Below are 21,431 nucleotides of genomic sequence, written 5' to 3'. Positions count from 1 at the left end.
CATGATGCTTTTTTAAACGCAGCATTTTGATTGTCAAAAATTTGACAAAATCTCTGCGTTTATAAAAGCAGCATGTCAATTCTTTTGTCCGTTTTGGCAGCGTTCTACACCCATTGAAATCAATGAGTTGTAGAAAAACGGTACCAAAATGGTAAGCAGTGCGTTTGCACTAAATTTTTGTTGCGATCCGCATGTTTATTTGACATAACAAACGCAGGTCTTTCGGTCTGTCTCTCTGTGTCGGTCGGTCTCTCCCTCTCCCCCTCTCTCTCATACTCACCAATCCACGATCAACGGCGCGGCGCTGCATGGAGTTCACACTGTGGCGGCTACTCTTTTGAAAATGCCGGCCGCTCATTATTCCATCTCGTATTCCCTGCTTCCCCCGCCCATCGGCGCCTATGATTGGTTGCATTAGGCTGCACATCAAACTTAGAGAATGGTATAATGCCTCAAGCATATGGAAAAATATTGGAATATACAATGAAAAATGCTATTTGTAATTTGAACATGTGAATATTGAATTGCATACCTGCTATGAATATTAGGAAAAAGGAGATATTTAGCAATCGCATTGATCAATGTAACTGAGCCCCAAGGCCTCGTCAAGGCATATCTCTATATTGGGGTCCCTAGCTCTGTGACCCTAACTGTGTGTCATCTCATTGCAATTAAAAACTGCTATGGGTGGAGAGGGGTAACTAAGGACTTTCTTATATAGGAGATGGAAAAAACATGGCCGAAAGGGGCGGAGCTGTGTTCACATTCAGAAAAAAAACTACATATAACTGAATAGGATAACTGAAGTGAGCACTAATATATATATATATAAGAGTGCAAGCCAAAAATACATACTATATATAAGAATAAGGCTGCACATCAAACTTAGAGAATGGTATAATGCCTCAAGCATATGGAAAAATATTGGAATATACAATGAAAAATGCTACTTGCTAATTTGAACATGTGAATAATGAATTGCATACCTGCTATGAATATTAGGAAAAAGGAGATATTTAGCAATCGCATTGATCAATGTAACTGAGCCCCAAGGCCTCGTCAAGGCATATCTCTATATTGGGGTCCCTAGCTCTGTGACCCTAACTGTGTGTCATCTCATTGCAATTAAAAACTGCTATGGGTGGAGAGGGGTAACTAAGGACTTTCTTATATAGGAGATGGAAAAAACATGGCCGAAAGGGGCGGAGCTGTGTTCACATTCAGAAAAAAAACTACATATAACTGAATAGGATAACTGAAGTGAGCACTAATATATATATATATATATGAGTGCAAGCCAAAAATACATACTATATATAAGAATAAGGCTGCACATCAAACTTAGAGAATGGTATAATGCCTCAAGTATATGGAAAAATATTGGAATATACAATGAAAAATGCTACTTGCTAATTTGAACATGTGAATAATGAATTGCATACCTGCTATGAATATTAGGAAAAAGGAGATATTTAGCAATCGCATTGATCAATGTAACTGAGCCCCAAGGCCTCGTCAAGGCATATCTCTATATTGGGGTCCCTAGCTCTGTGACCCTAACTGTGTGTCATCTCATTGCAATTAAAAACTGCTATGGGTGGAGAGGGGTAACTAAGGACTTTCTTATATAGGAGATGGAAAAAACATGGCCGAAAGGGGCGGAGCTGTGTTCACATTCAGAAAAAAAACTACATATAACTGAATAGGATAACTGAAGTGAGCACTAATATATATATATATATATGAGTGCAAGCCAAAAATACATACTATATATAAGAATAAGGCTGCACATCAAACTTAGAGAATGGTATAATGCCTCAAGCATATGGAAAAATATTGGAATATACAATGAAAAATGCTACTTGCTAATTTGAACATGTGAATAATGAATTGCATACCTGCTATGAATATTAGGAAAAAGGAGATATTTAGCAATCGCATTGATCAATGTAACTGAGCCCCAAGGCCTCGTCAAGGCATATCTCTATATTGGGGTCCCTAGCTCTGTGACCCTAACTGTGTGTCATCTCATTGCAATTAAAAACTGCTATGGGTGGAGAGGGGTAACTAAGGACTTTCTTATATAGGACATGGAAAAAACATGGCTGAAAGGGGCGGAGCTGTGTTCACATTCAGAAAAAAAACTACATATAACTGAATAGGATAACTGAAGTGAGCACTAATATATATATATATATGAGTGCAAGCCAAAAATACATGCTATATATAAGAATAAGGCTGCACATCAAACTTAGAGAATGGTATAATGCCTCAAGCATATGGAAAAATATTGGAATATACAATGAAAAATGCTACTTGCTAATTTGAACATGTGAATAATGAATTGCATACCTGCTATGAATATTAGGAAAAAGGAGATATTTAGCAATCGCATTGATCAATGTAACTGAGCCCCAAGGCCTCGTCAAGGCATATCTCTATATTGGGGTCCCTAGCTCTGTGACCCTAACTGTGTGTCATCTCATTGCAATTAAAAACTGCTATGGGTGGAGAGGGGTAACTAAGGACTTTCTTATATAGGAGATGGAAAAAACATGGCCGAAAGGGGCGGAGCTGTGTTCACATTCAGAAAAAAAACTACATATAACTGAATAGGATAACTGAAGTGAGCACTAATATATATATATATATGAGTGCAAGCCAAAATTATATACTATATATAAGAATAAGGCTGCACATCAAACTTAGAGAATGGTATAATGCCTCAAGCATATGGAAAAATATTGGAATATACAATGAAAAATGCTACTTGCTAATTTGAACATGTGAATAATGAATTGCATACCTGCTATGAATATTAGGAAAAAGGAGATATTTAGCAATCGCATTGATCAATGTAACTGAGCCCCAAGGCCTCGTCAAGGCATATCTCTATATTGGGGTCCCTAGCTCTGTGACCCTAACTGTGTGTCATCTCATTGCAATTAAAAAGTGCTATGGGTGGAGAGGGGTAACTAAGGACTTTCTTATATAGGAGATGGAAAAAACATGGCCGAAAGGGGCGGAGCTGTGTTCACATTCAGAAAAAAAACTACATATAACTGAATAGGATAACTGAAGTGAGCACTAATATATATATATATATGAGTGCAAGCCAAAAATACATACTATATATAAGAATAAGGCTGCACATCAAACTTAGAGAATGGTATAATGCCTCAAGCATATGGAAAAATATTGGAATATACAATGAAAAATGCTACTTGCTAATTTGAACATGTGAATAATGAATTGCATACCTGCTATGAATATTAGGAAAAAGGAGATATTTAGCAATCGCATTGATCAATGTAACTGAGCCCCAAGGCCTCGTCAAGGCATATCTCTATATTGGGGTCCCTAGCTCTGTGACCCTAACTGTGTGTCATCTCATTGCAATTAATTTAATTGCAATGAGATGACACACAGTTAGGGTCACAGAGCTAGGGACCCCAATATAGAGATATGCCTTGACGAGGCCTTGGGGCTCAGTTACATTGATCAATGCGATTGCTAAATATCTCCTTTTTCCTAATATTCATAGCAGGTATGCAATTCATTATTCACATGTTCAAATTAGCAAGTAGCATTTTTCATTGTATATTCCAATATTTTTCCATATGCTTGAGGCATTATACCATTCTCTAAGTTTGATGTGCAGCCTTATTCTTATATATAGTATGTATTTTTGGCTTGCACTCATACATATATATATATTAGTGCTCACTTCAGTTATCCTATTCAGTTATATGTAGTTTTTTTTCTGAATGTGAACACAGCTCCGCCCCTTTCGGCCATGTTTTTTCCATCTCCTATATAAGAAAGTCCTTAGTTACCCCTCTCCACCCATAGCAGTTTTTAATTGCAATGAGATGACACACAGTTAGGGTCACAGAGCTAGGGACCCCAATATAGAGATATGCCTTGACGAGGCCTTGGGGCTCAGTTACATTGATCAATGCGATTGCTAAATATCTCCTTTTTCCTAATATTCATAGCAGGTATGCAATTCATTATTCACATGTTCAAATTAGCAAGTAGCATTTTTCATTGTATATTCCAATATTTTTCCATATGCTTGAGGCATTATACCATTCTCTAAGTTTGATGTGCAGCCTTATTCTTATATATAGTATGTATTTTTGGCTTGCACTCATATATATATATATATTAGTGCTCACTTCAGTTATCCTATTCAGTTATATGTAGTTTTTTTTCTGAATGTGAACACAGCTCCGCCCCTTTCGGCCATGTTTTTTCCATCTCCTATATAAGAAAGTCCTTAGTTACCCCTCTCCACCCATAGCAGTTTTTAATTGCAATGAGATGACACACAGTTAGGGTCACAGAGCTAGGGACCCCAATATAGAGATATGCCTTGACGAGGCCTTGGGGCTCAGTTACATTGATCAATGCGATTGCTAAATATCTCCTTTTTCCTAATATTCATAGCAGGTATGCAATTCATTATTCACATGTTCAAATTAGCAAGTAGCATTTTTCATTGTATATTCCAATATTTTTCCATATGCTTGAGGCATTATACCATTCTCTAAGTTTGATGTGCAGCCTTATTCTTATATATAGTATGTATTTTTGGCTTGCACTCATATATATATATATATTAGTGCTCACTTCAGTTATCCTATTCAGTTATATGTAGTTTTTTTTCTGAATGTGAACACAGCTCCGCCCCTTTCGGCCATGTTTTTTCCATCTCCTATATAAGAAAGTCCTTAGTTACCCCTCTCCACCCATAGCAGTTTTTAATTGCAATGAGATGACACACAGTTAGGGTCACAGAGCTAGGGACCCCAATATAGAGATATGCCTTGACGAGGCCTTGGGGCTCAGTTACATTGATCAATGCGATTGCTAAATATCTCCTTTTTCCTAATATTCATAGCAGGTATGCAATTCATTATTCACATGTTCAAATTAGCAAGTAGCATTTTTCATTGTATATTCCAATATTTTTCCATATGCTTGAGGCATTATACCATTCTCTAAGTTTGATGTGCAGCCTTATTCTTATATATAGTATGTATTTTTGGCTTGCACTCATATATATATATATATTAGTGCTCACTTCAGTTATCCTATTCAGTTATATGATTGGTTGCAGTCAGACACGCCTCCACGCTGAGTGACAGCTGTCTCACTGCAACCAATCACAGCCGTTGGTGGGCGTGTCTATATCGAGCAGTAAAAAAAAAAAAAATAGTTAAAAAAAAAAAACGATGGGCGGTCCCCCTCAATTTGGATACCAGCCAGGGTAAAGCCACACGGCTGAAGGCTAGTATTCTCAGGCTGCAGAGCTCCACGATATGGGGAGCTCCCCAGCTTAAAAATATCAGCCAGCAGCCGCCCGGATTTGCCGCAACCATTAGATGCGACAGTCCCGGGACTCTACCCAGCTCATCCCAAATTGCCCTGGTGCGGTGGCAAATGGGGTAATAAGAAGTTAATGGCAACAGCCCATAGCTGCCACTAAGTATTAGGTTAATCATGACAGGCGTCTCCCCAAGATACCTTCCATTATTAACCTGTAAGTTAAAGAAAATAAACACACATCCAAAAAATCCTTTTATTTGTAATGAAAGACAAAAAAAAACGCCTTTTTCACCACTTTATTAATCTCCAAATACCCCTCCAGGTCCGACGTAATCCACATGAGGTCCCACAATGCTTTCAGCTCTGCTACAATGGAAGCTGACAGAGAGCGGCCACAGACCACGACTGCTCTCTATCAGCTCCACGCAGCAACTGAAGTGAGTCACGCGATCAGCTGTGCTGTCACTGAGGTTACTCACGGCCACCGCTCTCAGGTGGAGGACTTTAGCTGTGGCCGCGGGTCACCTGAGTGACGGCACAGCTGATCGCACGGCTCACTTCAGTCACTCAGGGGATTTGCGGTCACAGGTGAGTCCTTCACGTGTGACCGCAAATCAGGCTGCGACAAAAAGAGAGAGAGTCTCGTGATGTCGGTGAAATCGGGTGAAGCTATGACGTCACTGCTGCGGACTCCTGTGTCCTGCCACTGACCTCGGAGGTTCATCTGAGTTCATGACAGCACACAGAGACAGAGCCGCGGGATGACAATGAAGTTGGGTGAAGTTCATCCGAGTTCATTCTCATCGCCCGGCTCTGTCTGTGTCTGTTGTCAGCGGGCAGGTAGTAGAGCTGAATTGGCAGCGGACCGCACTCACAAAAATGCATCCAAAGCGCATGTAAAATGCATGCAAAATGTATCCAAAATACATGCGTTTTGGATGCATTCTTTTTGTCAACACGCACTGTCAAGTCTGCCAGAGGGTGCACATTGTTTTTTTTTTTAATTATATATTTATATTTTTACTGCTCGATATAGACATGCCCACCGGCAGCTGTGATTGGTTGCAGTGAGACAGCTGTCACTCAGTGTGGGGTCGTGTCTAGCTCCAACCAATCATAGGCGCCGGTGGGCGGGGGATGCAGGGAATACGAGATGGAATAATGAGCGGTCGGCATTTTCAAAAGAGGAGAAGCCGCCACAGTTTGACAGCCGTGCAGCGCCGCGCTGGTGATCGGGGATCGGTGAGTATGAGAGGGGGGTGGGAGGGAGAGACCGACATGGACAGAGAGAGAAAGACTGAAAGACCTGCATTTGTTATGTCAATAAAACATGCGGATCGCAGCAAAAATGCACTGCTTAGCATTTTGGTAGCTTTTCTCTACAACTCATTGATTTCAAAGGAATTGACATGCTGCTTTTTTAAACGCAAAGATTTTGTCAAATTTTTGACAATCAAAACGCTGCATTTAAAAAAGCATTGTGTGCACGGATTTTGCATGATTCTCATAGACTTTGCTGGGGAAGCAGAACGCATGAATTTTGACAATGAGACGCTGCAGCTTAAAACACTGCAGAAACGAAAAAAAAAAATGCAACTTGCGCATGAGCCCTTAGGGCTCATGTGCACGTTGCGTATGTCGCGGTCGGAGGAGGGGACGCTGCGCTCTCCCACTGCTCGGGTCCGATTGCTGCTGCTGCTCGGTGGTGGCTCGAGTGGTGGGCCGGATCCCGGGGACTCGAGTGGCGCTCCTCGCCCGTGAGTGAAAAGGGTGGGGATTGGATGGTGGGAATTTGGTTATTGTCCGTGACGCCACCCACGGTTGTGGGGATATTGGTGACACCACCGCTGCTCTGGACGGGGATCCCGGGAGCGATGACAGGGAGCAGCCTGGATGTTAGTTCTCCCCTCCATGGGTAGGGGGTTGGTTGTCCCGGGGCCCGGTGATGGGGTAGGGATGGATGGCAGGCGGGTTACGGGGCCTGGTGAGGTGCAGGGTCGCGGGGGCAGCGCTGTGCCGCACGGCACGGTGGTACTCACTCAGCCAATGATGAGGACACAGTTCTCGGTAAAACACACGGCTGGATGGACGGGTCCCACAAACGGCTGCGGTGTTGTTTCTCCCAGCAGGTTGATGGTGACTGCCTTTCCCTGCACCTATGTAGTGTAATGGTGACAAAGGGTTCCCACCGGTAACCCGCTCCCCAGCTTGGATGGTTGCTGAAGGAGCCCCTTTTGCCCGCAGGCTCTGGCCCAGGGAACTTTAGCCTTGGCGGTGACTGTGTTTCCCTCTCTCGGTTGGATGGTTGCCTTCTGTCAGGACTTGGCTGCTGGGAAACCCAGGAGGTTCCCTTCGCTAACGGATTTGTCAAATTCACGGCGACTCCTAGCCTTGCCGGGGTCCGTAAGCCCCTGCCGGATGGTGCTGGCTTCTCTTTGCGTACCGGTCCGGTACCGCCGGGCCACCGCCCGTCCACGGTCCTTACGGTTAGCTCCAATAGGCCACTCCTGCAGACGGTCACCACCGTCTGCCAACCTTGCTGATCCGTCCGGGCCACACACCCGGACCAACTTCAGGCTGCCTAACTGCCACTTTCCTCCTTCCTCAACTCTACTCAAAACTGATCTGCCTAACTTTTCCCGCCTCCAGGACTGTGAAATCCTCGGTGGGCGGGGCCAATGCCTGGCCCACCCCCTGGTGTTTACATCAGCCCCTGAAGGAAGGCAACAAGGGTTTTTGTCTGACTTTGGTGTGCCTGACCGGGAGTGTGTAGTGTGTTAGTGTTGTTCTCTGTGGCCCCTGGCTTGTCCAGGGCACCACACGTACTTACATGCATTTACGCTGCGTATTCCACTGCAGCGTAAATGCATGCGTCCTGCGTCCCCTGCACAATCTATGTAGATTGTGCATGTTACATGGGCACGTTGCTTTTTAGAACGCAGCGATTTGGGTGCTAAAATTTTGGCCCAAATCTGTGCATTCATAAAAGCAGCATGTCAATTATTTGTGCGTTCTGGATGCAGCTCCCACTCTGTCTATGGTGGGGGCAGCAGCCATAGCGCATGAAATCGGCTTTTTTTAACAAACAAACTACATCCATTATGCAGTGTTTCTGCAGTGATTTGACGCGGACATGTGCTGTCAAGTCGCTGCAGAATATTCTGCAGTTACATGTGCATGAGCCCCAAGGCTGTATTACGCACGCTGCAGTTTTTTCTGCACACAAACTGCAACCAAAACTGCACCTTGTCATAGAGAGCCTGGAAATGTAAAAAAAAAAAAAACGCTTGCATTTTTGTTGCTTTTTTGATGTTTTTTTTGCCGCATTTTTTCCGTCCCCCACACAGCCTGATCCGGAGCAGGCCACTGATCGGTGGGGCCCATGGCAGTATGAGAGGTCGGTCGTAGCCGGCGCTGTGGTCACCCAAGTGGTCTTGGCTCCTGGGCAGGAGAGCGTATGTGCATGCCCGCGTTTATTCTGAAGAAAGTTGAATAAGCAGCGGTCCTCCGTTGCAACCAAGTTGTCCCCGTTGGGACTCTCAGCAGTTTGAATGAATCAAAAATCAACCGAGTTTCACCTGATTGTCAACAGTGATTGTCCCGGCCGTTGCCGGCAAGTTGTCCCCGGAGGGACATTATGTGATTAAAGTTGCATGAGGAACTGCTCATGGACAAGGCCGAGAACTTGCAGGCCACCCACAAACTTGTGGGCTTGTAAATAAGTTGAAGGGTGATTTTCTGTCGGTGCCGCCTCCGGAGAGGCAGATTGGAGGAAGGGCCCGCAGCGGAGCAGGCTGGGGCCGGGCCACCACTAGGACCGGTGGCCATCCTCCGGGGGTCAGGGGTCCCCCAAGGATGTGGGGTCCCCTGAAGTGACATCCGGGTGCGAGTCACCGTACCCGTTCCCGCTCGGGCAGCCTGAACCTGGACTGGGGTCAAGGGGTGCTGCCCACTTCTTAGGGGCAGCATCAGGGCTAGGTTGTTTGGGTGGGAGAGCAGAAGACATCCGTCCGTCAGTAACAAAAATGTTTTTATGTGTAACGTTAAAAGTGACCTGACAAATATGCGTATGTTGAGATGTTGATCGTTAAATGTATTTATCCCCTTTTTTACAGTTTTGAAAACAAATTAAAACCGGTGATAGATGGGCAGCCCGCGGACGGTCTGCATTTTACCAAGGGGGAATGTGGCGCCCTGGACTAGCCAGGTCGTCACAGGTAACACACACAAACACCCCCACCCTTAGGACAGTAACATTAGTCACACAGAAAACCCTTGTTGCCTCCCTCCAGGGTCTGATGTCCACACCAGGTGGGGGCGGAGCCAAGGGGGTTGGCTCCACCCACCGAGGAGTTCACAGGTTTGGAGGCGGGAGAGGCAGTAGATTGAGTTTGGAGTGGAAAGAGTGAGAAGTAAACACTGCGAGTGTCTGGGTTTGTGGCCCAGGCACTGACAGCAAGGTTGGCAGACGGTGGTGGCCATCTGCAGGAGTGGTGGAGCAACGCGCAACCGTAGGACCGGGGTCGGGCGTTGGCCCGCCGGTACCGACCGGGGAGCGAAGTGAAACCAGCACACCCAGGCAGGGCCATCGAACCCCGACCAGGCTTGGAGCCGCCGACAATAGTCAAATCCGAATGTGACTGGAACCCCAGGGGTTTCCCAACAGCAAAAGTCCCGATTGAAGGCAACAGTCCATTCCATGAGGGTATACAGCCACCGCCAATGGCTAGAGACCCAAGGGCCAGCGCCTGCGGGCACAACGGGCTCCTCCGGCACCCATATACCTGGGAGCGGACTACCGCTGCGAAGCCACAGTAGTCAAACAAGAACACAAAGGTGCAGGGAGAGACAGCCACCATCACCTGTCCAGGGAGAGACACAGCAGCCGGCTGCGGGACCTGTCCATCCAGCCGTTTGGTTTACAGGAGACTTTGTGCCTCATTTGCTGAGTGAGTACACCCATGCCATTCAGCACTGCGCCGCGCTGTCCCTGCAACCCTGCACCTCACCGACCCTGCTTCCCCATCACACCACCGGGCCCCGGGGCCACCAATCCCTACCCACGGAGGGGGAAAACAATATCCCAGCTGCTCCCTACCATTGTTCCCGGTATCCCCGTCACCAGCAGCGGTGGTGCCCATCTTCACCACAACCCGTGGGTGGCGTCACGGACTAAATCCTCAAACCAAATCACCTCCCCTTTCACTCGCGGGCGAGGAGCGCCGCTCGAGTCCACAGATCCGGCCCACCACTCGAGCCACCGAGCAGCAGCAGCCGCAGCAGCGTCGGACCCGAGCGTTAGCGAGTCCCCCTCCGCAACGTGCGCACGAGCCCTTATAAGGTTCTTGACATGCTTTTAAGACATTACATATACAATCACAATAACATGGACATAGACACCCAAGACAAAAATTGTACAATAATTACATATCAATTCATGTGATCATCATATCTACTTACCAGGAGTCCCTTCCTTCACTGGGTATATGGTGTTCCTGTGTTGTTTTTTTTTCTTTTTGCCTTCTTTTCTTAATGTTTCCACTTCAAGCTCTTTCTCTGATTTAATTTAGGTCACTGCCAAATAGGCAGCATGTCTACAATTGTCATATGCCTTACTCTCTTTCCCAACACCATTACCACGTGTGGTAATGGAGTATGGGATGTACTCAAGAAAACAGGTTTTCTTAATGGTAATGATGTTTCCAAGAACTAGGTGAAACCATAAGCAGATGAGTAATATGAAACAAAGAGTAATTGATTCGACCATCAGGGTTTTCGATAGGGGGGTACTCTGGCGCCGGGACAACGGATACTTTACTCTCAATGAGGTTATCACAGGTGGTCAGTCCTGGCTTCGTGCCCTGGGCGCTCACTCTGCGGCTGTGGAATGGGGTACAGGGATGATTTTGGGGATATACAGTTAGGTCCAGAAATATTTGGACAGTGACACAATTTTCGCGAGTTGGGCTCTGCATGCCACCACATTGGATTTGAAATGAAACCTCTACAACAGAATTCAAGTGCAAATTGTAACGTTTAATTTGAAGGTTTGAATAAAAATATCTGATAGAAATTGTAGGAATTGTACACGTTTCTTTACAAACACTCCACATTTTAGGAGGTCAAAAGTAATTGGACAAAAAAACCAAACCCAAAAAAAAAATTTGATTTTCAAAATTTTGTTGCGAATCCTTTGGAGGGAATCACTGCCTTAAGTCTGGAACCCATGGACATCACCAAACGTTGGGTTTCCTCCTTCTTAATGCTTTGCCAGGCCTTTACAGCCGCAGCCTTCATGTCTTGCTTGTTTGTGGGTCTTTCCGTCTTAAGTCTGGATTTGAGCAAGTGAAATGCATGCTCAATTGGGTTAAGATCTGGTGATTGACTTGGCCATTGCAGAATGTTCCACTTTTTTGCACTCATGAACTCCTGGGTAGCTTTGGCTGTATGCTTGTGGTCATTGTCCATCTGTACTATGAAGCGCCGTCCGATCAACTTTGCGGCATTTGGCTGAATCTGGGCTGAAAGTATATCCCGGTACACTTCAGAATTCATCCGGCTACTCTTGTCTGCTGTTATGTCATCAATAAACACAAGTGACCCAGTGCCATTGCAAGCCTTGCATGCCCATGCCATCACGTTGCCTCCACCATGTTTTACAGAGGATGTGGTGTGCCTTGGATCATGTGCCGTTCCCTTTCTTCTCCAAACTTTTTTCTTCCCATCATTCTGGTACAGGTTGATCTTGGTCTCATCTGTCCATAGAATACTTTTCCAGAACTGAGCTGGCTTCATGAGGTGTTTTTCAGCAAATTTAACTCTGGCCTGTCTATTTTTGGAATTGATGAATGGTTTGCATCTAGATGTGAACCCTTTGTATTTACTTTCATGGGGTCTTCTCTTTACTGTTGACTTAGAGACAGATACACCTACTTCACTGAGAGTGTTCTGGACTTCAGTTGATGTTGTGAACGGGTTCTTCTTCACCAAAGAAAGTATGCGGCGATCATCCACCACTGTTGTCATCCGTGGACGCCCAGGCCTTTTTGAGTTCCCAAGCTCACCAGTCAATTCCTTTTTTCTCAGAATGTACCCGACTGTTGATTTTGCTACTCCAAGCATGTCTGCTATCTCTCTGATGGATTTTTTTCTTTTTTTTCAGCCTCAGGATGTTTTGCTTCACCTCAATTGAGAGTTCCTTAGACCGCATGTTGTCTGGTCACAGCAACAGCTTCCAAATGCAAAACCACACACCTGTAATCAACCCCAGACCTTTTAACTACTTCATTGATTACAGGTTAACAAGGGAGACGCCTTCAGAGTTAATTGCAGCTCTTAGAGTCCCTTGTCCAATTACTTTTGGTCCCTTGAAAAAGAGGAGGCTATGCATTACAGAGCTATGATTCCTAAACCTTTTCTCCGATTTGGATGTGAAAACTCTCATATTGCAGCTGGGAGTGGGCACTTTCAGCCCATATTATATATATATAATTGTATTTCTGAACATGTTTTTGTAAACAGCTAAAATAACAAAACTTGTGTCACTGTCCAAATATTTCTGGACCTAACTGTACGTGACACCACCTGTGGTGTCTGGTAAGCGGGATACACCAGCGCTGCCCGCGGCCGACCTCTGAGGCGATGGTGACGGCAGCTTAAGATCTCTCAGCTCCCCACAGGTGGAGCTATTTTACCTCAGGGCGGCGGGTCACTGACCAGGAGGGAAGCGACTGAGCGGTGATGGCTGCCTTCTTCTCTGACGTCGCAGGGTCCTGTCGAACGGCGGAGAGACGACACACCGAGTCCACATCAGCTTAAACAAGTCGTTTTTACTGGCATCTGGTTTGTTTTGCACAGTACACAGCAGAAACAGTTTGGTTACCAGAAGGCCAATGGTCACAAATTTCGGAGGAGATTTAATGACCTTTCTATGTCTCTTTCTCGGTCCCTGCTCTGAGGGCTCTGTGACTCCCTCTTTAACCCGCTCGTTAGTCTCATCACTGGTTTTCCCAGGGGTCTGATGCTGCATGATTTCTTTATCTATCCCGCAACAGCATCGTGAACTCGGCTTGGGGTTAGTAGTCAGACTCTTGATGGGTACCGGGACTCCTCTAATTTAGGATCCCAGGTTAACAGTCAATTGTTTGGGGATAAGCCTGACAAACCTCCTCGGTTTCGTTATACCGGTGTCGACCTGAACTCTTCAGCCGCCTCTCGCCAGACCTAAAGTGTCCCCTTTCTGTCTGGGTTACCCCTTTTCCTGTGTCTTTCTTTTCTTTTGGGGTACCCTCGCTCAGGACGTCGGGCCTATGTTATTTCTAGCCCTTTCAGTCATCAATTTACTCTTGTCTCTTCTTGTCACTCCTTACTGACTGACTGTCACTCCGTCGTCCTGTCAATTACGTCGCGTCTCACGCTCAGCTAGGCTCCACCCCCCTATGGACCTACTATATAAACAGTCCCAGGAATATGAAGGTAGGGGCTGCTGAGTCAATGTTACTCAATCTAATATAAGACTCTGCATTTCCTCTCTCTTTCACCTGTGACCAAAGGGCACCTTGATGTTAAGGTTCTGTATTCCCCTGTAGCGCCCAACCACAGGGGCGCCACATAATCATAAATGGTACATTCTTTAAATGGGCAATTGTCAGCAGTAGGGTGCCGCAGGGATCTGTGCTAGGACCAATTCTTTTTAATCTCTTTATTAATGACCTTGTGGATGGGATTGATAGTAAAGTGGCAGTCTTTGCTGATGACACCAAACTATGTAGGATATTAAAAACTGACCATGATAGTACAATATTACAAAAAGATCTGGATAAGATGTCAGAATGGGCAGATACTTGGCAAATGAGATTTAATGTTGATAAATGTAAAGTAATTCAGCTAGGACGGAGTAATCCTATAGCTGCATATACATTACTCAACTACAGAACAAGAGAAAGACTTGGGGATTCTGGATACAAATAAGCTGAGCAGCAGTACTCAATGTCAGGCAGCAGCTGCTAAAGCAAACAAGATTTTAGGGTGTATAAAAAGAGAGATTAGATCCCGTGATCCCAATGTATTGTTAAAACTCTCTAAATCCCTTGTAAGGCCACATCTAAAATATGGGATCCAGTTTTAGGCTCCACATTTTAAAAATGATATTCAGAATTTAGTCAGTTCAAAGGTGGGTAACTAGACTACTACAAGAAATGGAAGGCCTCCCATATGATGAGAGGGTGAAAAGTTAGATTTATTTAGCTTAGAAAAATAGATATTTCAAAGGAGATCTCATTTATATGTATAAATACATGTGCGGTAAATATTAGCGTTGAGCAATGTTCGAGGTTCGCCAATTTCATGTTCGAGTGATTTTGGGGGGTGTTCGAACTCGAGTTTTTTGCTAAAAGCTCGACAGTTCGAGTTAGGTTCGAGAACGGTTCGATCAACAAAAACGTGGCTTTTCACTATATAAATGAATAAAATTATTATTATTAGTATTATTATTATTATTATTATTATTTTCACAGTGAGGCTATGTGCACACGTTGCTATCTGCATGCGTCCTGCGTCCCCAGCACAATCCCTCTCTCTTTCCTATTCACCGATCACGGGCGTCTCGCTGCACGGCTGTCACAAATCTTCGGCGTCTTTTCCTCTTTAGAAAATGGCTTCCACTTCATTATTCAATCAGGCATTCCGTGCTTTCCCCGCACACCAGCACCCATGATTGGTTGCAGTCAGACATGCCCCCGCAATGAGTGACAGCTGTCTCACTGCAACTAATCACAGCCGACCGGGGAGCGAAGTGAAGCTAGCACACCCAGGCAGGGCCATCGAACCCCGACCAGGCTTGGAGCCGCCGACAATAGTCAAATCCGAATGTGACTGGAACCCCAGGGGTTTCCCAACAGCAAAAGTCCCGATTGAAGGCAACAGTCCATTCCATGAGGGTATACAGCCACCGCCAACGGCTAGAGACCCAAGGGCCAGCGCCTGCGGGCACAACGGGCTCCTCCGGCACCCATATACCTGGGAGTGGACTACCGCTGCGAAGCCACAGTAGTCAAACAAGAACACAAAGGTGCAGGGAGAGACAGCCACCATCACCTGTCCAGGGAGAGACACAGCAGCCGGCTGCGGGACCTGTCCATCCAGCCGTTTGGTTTACAGGAGACTTTGTGCCTCATTTGCTGAGTGAGTACACCCGTGCCATCCAGCACTGCGCCGCGCTGTCCCTGCAACCCTGCACCTCACCGACCCTGCTTCCCCATCACACCACCGGGCCCCGGGGCCACCAACCCCTACCCACGGAGGGGGAAAACAATATCCCAGCTGCTCCCTACCATTGTTCCCGGTATCCCCGTCACCAGCAGCGGTGGTGCCCATCTTCACCACAACCCGTGGGTGGCGTCACGGACTAAATCCCCAAACCAAATCACCTCCCCTTTCACTCGCGGGCGAGGAGCGTCGCTCGAGTCCACAGATCCGGCCCACCGCTCGAGCCACCGAGCAGCAGCAGCCGCAGCAGCGCCGGACCCGAGCGTTAGCGAGCACGTCCCCCTCCGCCCGCGACACATGCAATTATGCAACGTGCGCACGAGCCCTTATAAGGTTCTTGACATGCTTTTAAGACATTACATATACAATCACAATAACATGGACATAGACACCCAAGACAAAAATTGTACAATAATTACATATCAATTCATGTGATCATCATATCTACTTACCAGGAGTCCCTTCCTTCACTGGGTATATGGTGTTCCTGTGTTGTTTTTTTTTCTTTTTGCCTTCTTTTCTTAATGTTTCCACTTCAAGCTCTTTCTCTGATTTAATTTAGGTCACTGCCAAATAGGCAGCATGTCTACAATTGTCATATGCCTTACTCTCTTTCCCAACACCATTACCAGGTGTGGTAATGGAGTATGGGATGTACTCAAGAAAACAGGTTTTCTTAATGGTAATGATGTTTCCAAGAACTAGGTGAAACCATAAGCAGATGAGTAATATGAAACAAAGAGTAATTGATTCGACCATCAGGGTTTTCGATAGGGGGGTACTCTGGCGCCGGGACAACGGATACTTTACTCTCAATGAGGTTATCACAGGTGGTCAGTCCCGGCTTTGTGCCCTGGGCGCTCACTCTGCGGCTGTGGAATGGGGTACAGGGATGATTTTGGGGATATACAGTTAGGTCCAGAAATATTTGGACAGTGACACAATTTTCGCGAGTTGGGCTCTGCATGCCACCACATTGGATTTGAAATGAAACCTCTACAACAGAATTCAAGTGCAGATTGTAACGTTTAATTTGAAGGTTTGAATAAAAATATCTGATAGAAATTGTAGGAATTGTACACGTTTCTTTACAAACACTCCACATTTTAGGAGGTCAAAAGTAATTGGACAAATAAACCAAACCCAAAAAAAATATTTTATTTTCAAAATTTTGTTGCGAATCCTTTGGAGGCAATCACTGCCTTAAGTCTGGAACCCATGGACATCACCAAACGCTGGGTTTCCTCCTTCTTAATGCTTTGCCAGGCCTTTACAGCCGCAGCCTTCATGTCTTGCTTGTTTGTGGGTCTTTCCATCTTAAGTCTGGATTTGAGCAAGTGAAATGCATGCTCAATTGGGTTAAGATCTGGTGATTGACTTGGCCATTGCAGAATGTTCCACTTTTTTGCACTCATGAACTCCTGGGTAGCTTTGGCTGTATGCTTGGGGTCATTGTCCATCTGTACTATGAAGCGTCGTCCGATCAACTTTGCGGCATTTGGCTGAATCTGGGCTGAAAGTATATCCCGGTACACTTCAGAATTCATCCGGCTACTCTTGTCTGCTGTTATGTCATCAATAAACACAAGTGACCCAGTGCCATTGAAAGCCATGCATGCCCATGCCATCACGTTGCCTCCACCATGTTTTACAGAGGATGTGGTGTGCCTTGGATCATGTGCCGTTCCCTTTCTTCTCCAAACTTTTTTCTTCCCATCATTCTGGTACAGGTTGATCTTGGTCTCATCTGTCCATAGAATACTTTTCCAGAACTGAGCTGGCTTCATGAGGTGTTTTTCAGCAAATTTAACTCTGGCCTGTCTATTTTTGGAATTGATGAATGGTTTGCATCTAGATGTGAACCCTTTGTATTTACTTTCATGGGGTCTTCTCTTTACTGTTGACTTAGAGACAGATACACCTACTTCACTGAGAGTGTTCTGGACTTCAGTTGATGTTGTGAACGGGTTCTTCTTCACCAAAGAAAGTATGCGGCGATCATCCACCACTGTTGTCATCCGTGGACGCCCAGGCCTTTTTGAGTTCCCAAGCTCACCAGTCAATTCCTTTTTTCTCAGAATGTACCCGACTGTTGATTTTGCTACTCCAAGCATGTCTGCTATCTCTGATGGATTTTTTCTTTTTTTTCAGCCTCAGGATGTTCTGCTTCACCTCAATTGAGAGTTCCTTAGACCGCATGTTGTCTGGTCACAGCAACAGCTTCCAAATGCAAAACCACACACCTGTAATCAACCCCAGACCTTTTAACTACTTCATTGATTACAGGTTAACGAGGGAGACGCCTTCAGAGTTAATTACAGCTCTTAGAGTCCCTTGTCCAATTACTTTTGGTCCCTTGAAAAAGAGGAGGCTATGCATTACAGAGCTATGATTCCTAAACCCTTTCTCCGATTTGGATGTGAAAACTCTCATATTGCAGCTGGGAGTGGGCACTTTCAGCCCATATTATATATATAATTGTATTTCTGAACATGTTTTTGTAAACAGCTAAAATAACAAAACTTGTGTCACTGTCCAAATATTTCTGGACCTAACTGTACGTGACACCACCTGTGGTGTCTGGTAAGCGGGATACACCAGCGCTGCCCGCGGCCGACCTCTGAGGCGATGGTGACGGCAGCTTAAGATCTCTCAGCTCCCCACAGGTGGAGCTATTTTACCTCAGGGCGGCGGGTCACTGACCAGGAGGGAAGCGACTGAGCGGTGATGGCTGCCTTCTTCTCTGACGTCGCAGGGTCCTGTCGAATGGCGGAGAGACGACACACCGAGTCCACATCAGCTTAAACAAGTCATTTTTACTGGCATCTGGTTTGTTTTGCACAGTACACAGCAGAAACAGTTTGGTTACCAGAAGGCCAATGGTCACAAATTTCAGAGGAGATTTAATGACCTTTCTATGTCACTTTCTCGGTCCCTGCTCTGAGGGCTCTGTGACTCCCTCTTTAACCCGCTCGTTAGTCTCGTCACTGGTTTTCCCAGGGGTCTGATGCTGCATGATTTCTTTATCTATCCCGCAACAGCATCGTGAACTCGGCTTGGGGTTAGTAGTCAGACTCTTGATGGGTACCGGGACTCCTCTAATTTAGGATCCCAGGTTAACAGTCAATTGTTTGGGGATAAGCCTGACAAACCTCCTCGGTTTCGTTATACCGGTGTCGACCTGAACTTTTCAGCCGCCTCTCGCCAGACCTAAAGTGTCCCCTTTCTGTCTGGGTTACCCCTTTTCCTGTGTCTTTCTTTTCTTTTGGGGTACCCTCGCTCAGGACGTCGGGCCTATGTTATTTCTAGCCCTTTCAGTCATCAATTTACTCTTGTCTCTTCTTGTCACTCCTTACTGACTGACTGTTAACTGACTGTCACTCCGTCGTCCTGTCAATTACGTCGCGTCTCACGCTCAGCTAGGCTCCACCCCCCTATGGACCTACTATATAAACAGTCCCAGGAATATGAAGGTAGGGGCTGCTGAGTCAATGTTACTCAATCTAATATAAGACTCTGCATTTCCTCTCTCTTTCACCTGTGACCAAAGGGCACCTTGATGTTAAGGTTCTGTATTCCCCTGTAGCGCCCAACCACAGGGGCGCCACATAATCATAAATGGTACATTCTCTAAATGGGCAATTGTCAGCAGTAGGGTGCCGCAGGGATCTGTGCTAGGACCAATTCTTTTTAATCTCTTTATTAATGACCTTGTGGATGGGATTGATAGTAAAGTGGCAGTCTTTGCTGATGACACCAAACTATGTAGGATATTAAAAACTGACCATGATAGTACAATATTACAAAAAGATCTGGATAAGATGTCAGAATGGGCAGATACTTGGCAAATGAGATTTAATGTTGATAAATGTAAAGTAATTCAGCTAGGACGGAGTAATCCTATAGCTGCATATACATTACTCAACTACAGAACAAGAGAAAGACTTGGGGATTCTGGATACAAATAAGCTGAGCAGCAGTACTCAATGTCAGGCAGCAGCTGCTAAAGCAAACAAGATTTTAGGGTGTATAAAAAGAGAGATTAGATCCCGTGATCCCAATGTATTGTTAAAACTCTCTAAATCCCTTGTAAGGCCACATCTAAAATATGGGATCCAGTTTTAGGCTCCACATTTTAAAAATGATATTCAGAATTTAGTCAGTTCAAAGGTGGGTAACTAGACTACTACAAGAAATGGAAGGCCTCCCATATGATGAGAGGGTGAAAAGTTAGATTTATTTAGCTTAGAAAAATAGATATTTCAAAGGAGATCTCATTTATATGTATAAATACATGTGCGGTAAATATTAGCGTTGAGCAATGTTCGAGGTTCGCCAATTTCATGTTCGAGTGATTTTGGGGGGTGTTCGAACTCGAGTTTTTTGCTAAAAGCTCGACAGTTCGAGTTAGGTTCGAGAACGGTTCGATCAACAAAAACGTGGCTTTTCACTATATAAATGAATAAAATTATTATTATTAGTATTATTATTATTATTATTATTATTTTCACAGTGAGGCTATGTGCACACGTTGCTATCTGCATGCGTCCTGCGTCCCCAGCACAATCCCTCTCTCTTTCCTATTCACCGATCACGGGCGTCTCGCTGCACGGCTGTCACAAATCTTCGGCGTCTTTTCCTCTTTAGAAAATGGCTTCCACTTCATTATTCAATCAGGCATTCCGTGCTTTCCCCGCACACCAGCACCCATGATTGGTTGCAGTCAGACATGCCCCCGCAATGAGTGACAGCTGTCTCACTGCAACTAATCACAGCCGACCGGGGAGCGAAGTGAAGCTAGCACACCCAGGCAGGGCCATCGAACCCCGACCAGGCTTGGAGCCGCCGACAATAGTCAAATCCGAATGTGACTGGAACCCCAGGGGTTTCCCAACAGCAAAAGTCCCGATTGAAGGCAACAGTCCATTCCATGAGGGTATACAGCCACCGCCAACGGCTAGAGACCCAAGGGCCAGCGCCTGCGGGCACAACGGGCTCCTCCGGCACCCATATACCTGGGAGTGGACTACCGCTGCGAAGCCACAGTAGTCAAACAAGAACACAAAGGTGCAGGGAGAGACAGCCACCATCACCTGTCCAGGGAGAGACACAGCAGCCGGCTGCGGGACCTGTCCATCCAGCCGTTTGGTTTACAGGAGACTTTGTGCCTCATTTGCTGAGTGAGTACACCCGTGCCATCCAGCACTGCGCCGCGCTGTCCCTGCAACCCTGCACCTCACCGACCCTGCTTCCCCATCACACCACCGGGCCCCGGGGCCACCAACCCCTACCCACGGAGAGGGAAAACAATATCCCAGCTGCTCCCTACCATTGTTCCCGGTATCCCCGTCACCAGCAGCGGTGGTGCCCATCTTCACCACAACCCGTGGGTGGCGTCACGGACTAAATCCCCAAACCAAATCACCTCCCCTTTCACTCGCGGGCGAGGAGCGCTGCTCGAGTCCACAGATCCGGCCCACCGCTCGAGCCACCGAGCAGCAGCAGCCGCAGCAGCGCCGGACCCGAGCGTTAGCGAGCACGTCCCCCTCCGCCCGCGACACATGCAATTATGCAACGTGCGCACGAGCCCTTATAAGGTTCTTGACATGCTTTTAAGACATTACATATACAATCACAATAACATGGACATAGACACCCAAGACAAAAATTGTACAATAATTACATATCAATTCATGTGATCATCATATCTACTTACCAGGAGTCCCTTCCTTCACTGGGTATATGGTGTTCCTGTGTTGTTTTTTTTTCTTTTTGCCTTCTTTTCTTAATGTTTCCACTTCAAGCTCTTTCTCTGATTTAATTTAGGTCAC

The 21,431-nt window shown here is 45.8% G+C and overlaps 1 protein-coding gene across 1 annotated transcript in view; it reads right to left on the bottom strand.

The window, feature by feature from the left end:
- Nucleotides 1–10,962, bottom strand: part of LOC142296910 (alpha-1,4-N-acetylglucosaminyltransferase-like) — a 226,622-nt gene extending 215,660 nt beyond the window's left edge. Inside the window, exon 1 of the mRNA XM_075341023.1 lies at nt 10,795–10,962. The gene's annotated coding sequence lies outside the window, so the exon portion shown is untranslated. The remainder of the gene's footprint in view (nt 1–10,794) is intronic.
- Nucleotides 10,963–21,431: the final 10,469 nt, after the last annotated feature.

This window comes from Anomaloglossus baeobatrachus, chromosome 3 (genome assembly GCF_048569485.1).
Source record: "Anomaloglossus baeobatrachus isolate aAnoBae1 chromosome 3, aAnoBae1.hap1, whole genome shotgun sequence".
Taxonomy (NCBI): Eukaryota; Metazoa; Chordata; class Amphibia; order Anura; family Aromobatidae; genus Anomaloglossus; species Anomaloglossus baeobatrachus.
Note: the sequence above shows the minus strand (reverse complement) of the source record. Positions and strands in the feature narration are given on the sequence as shown.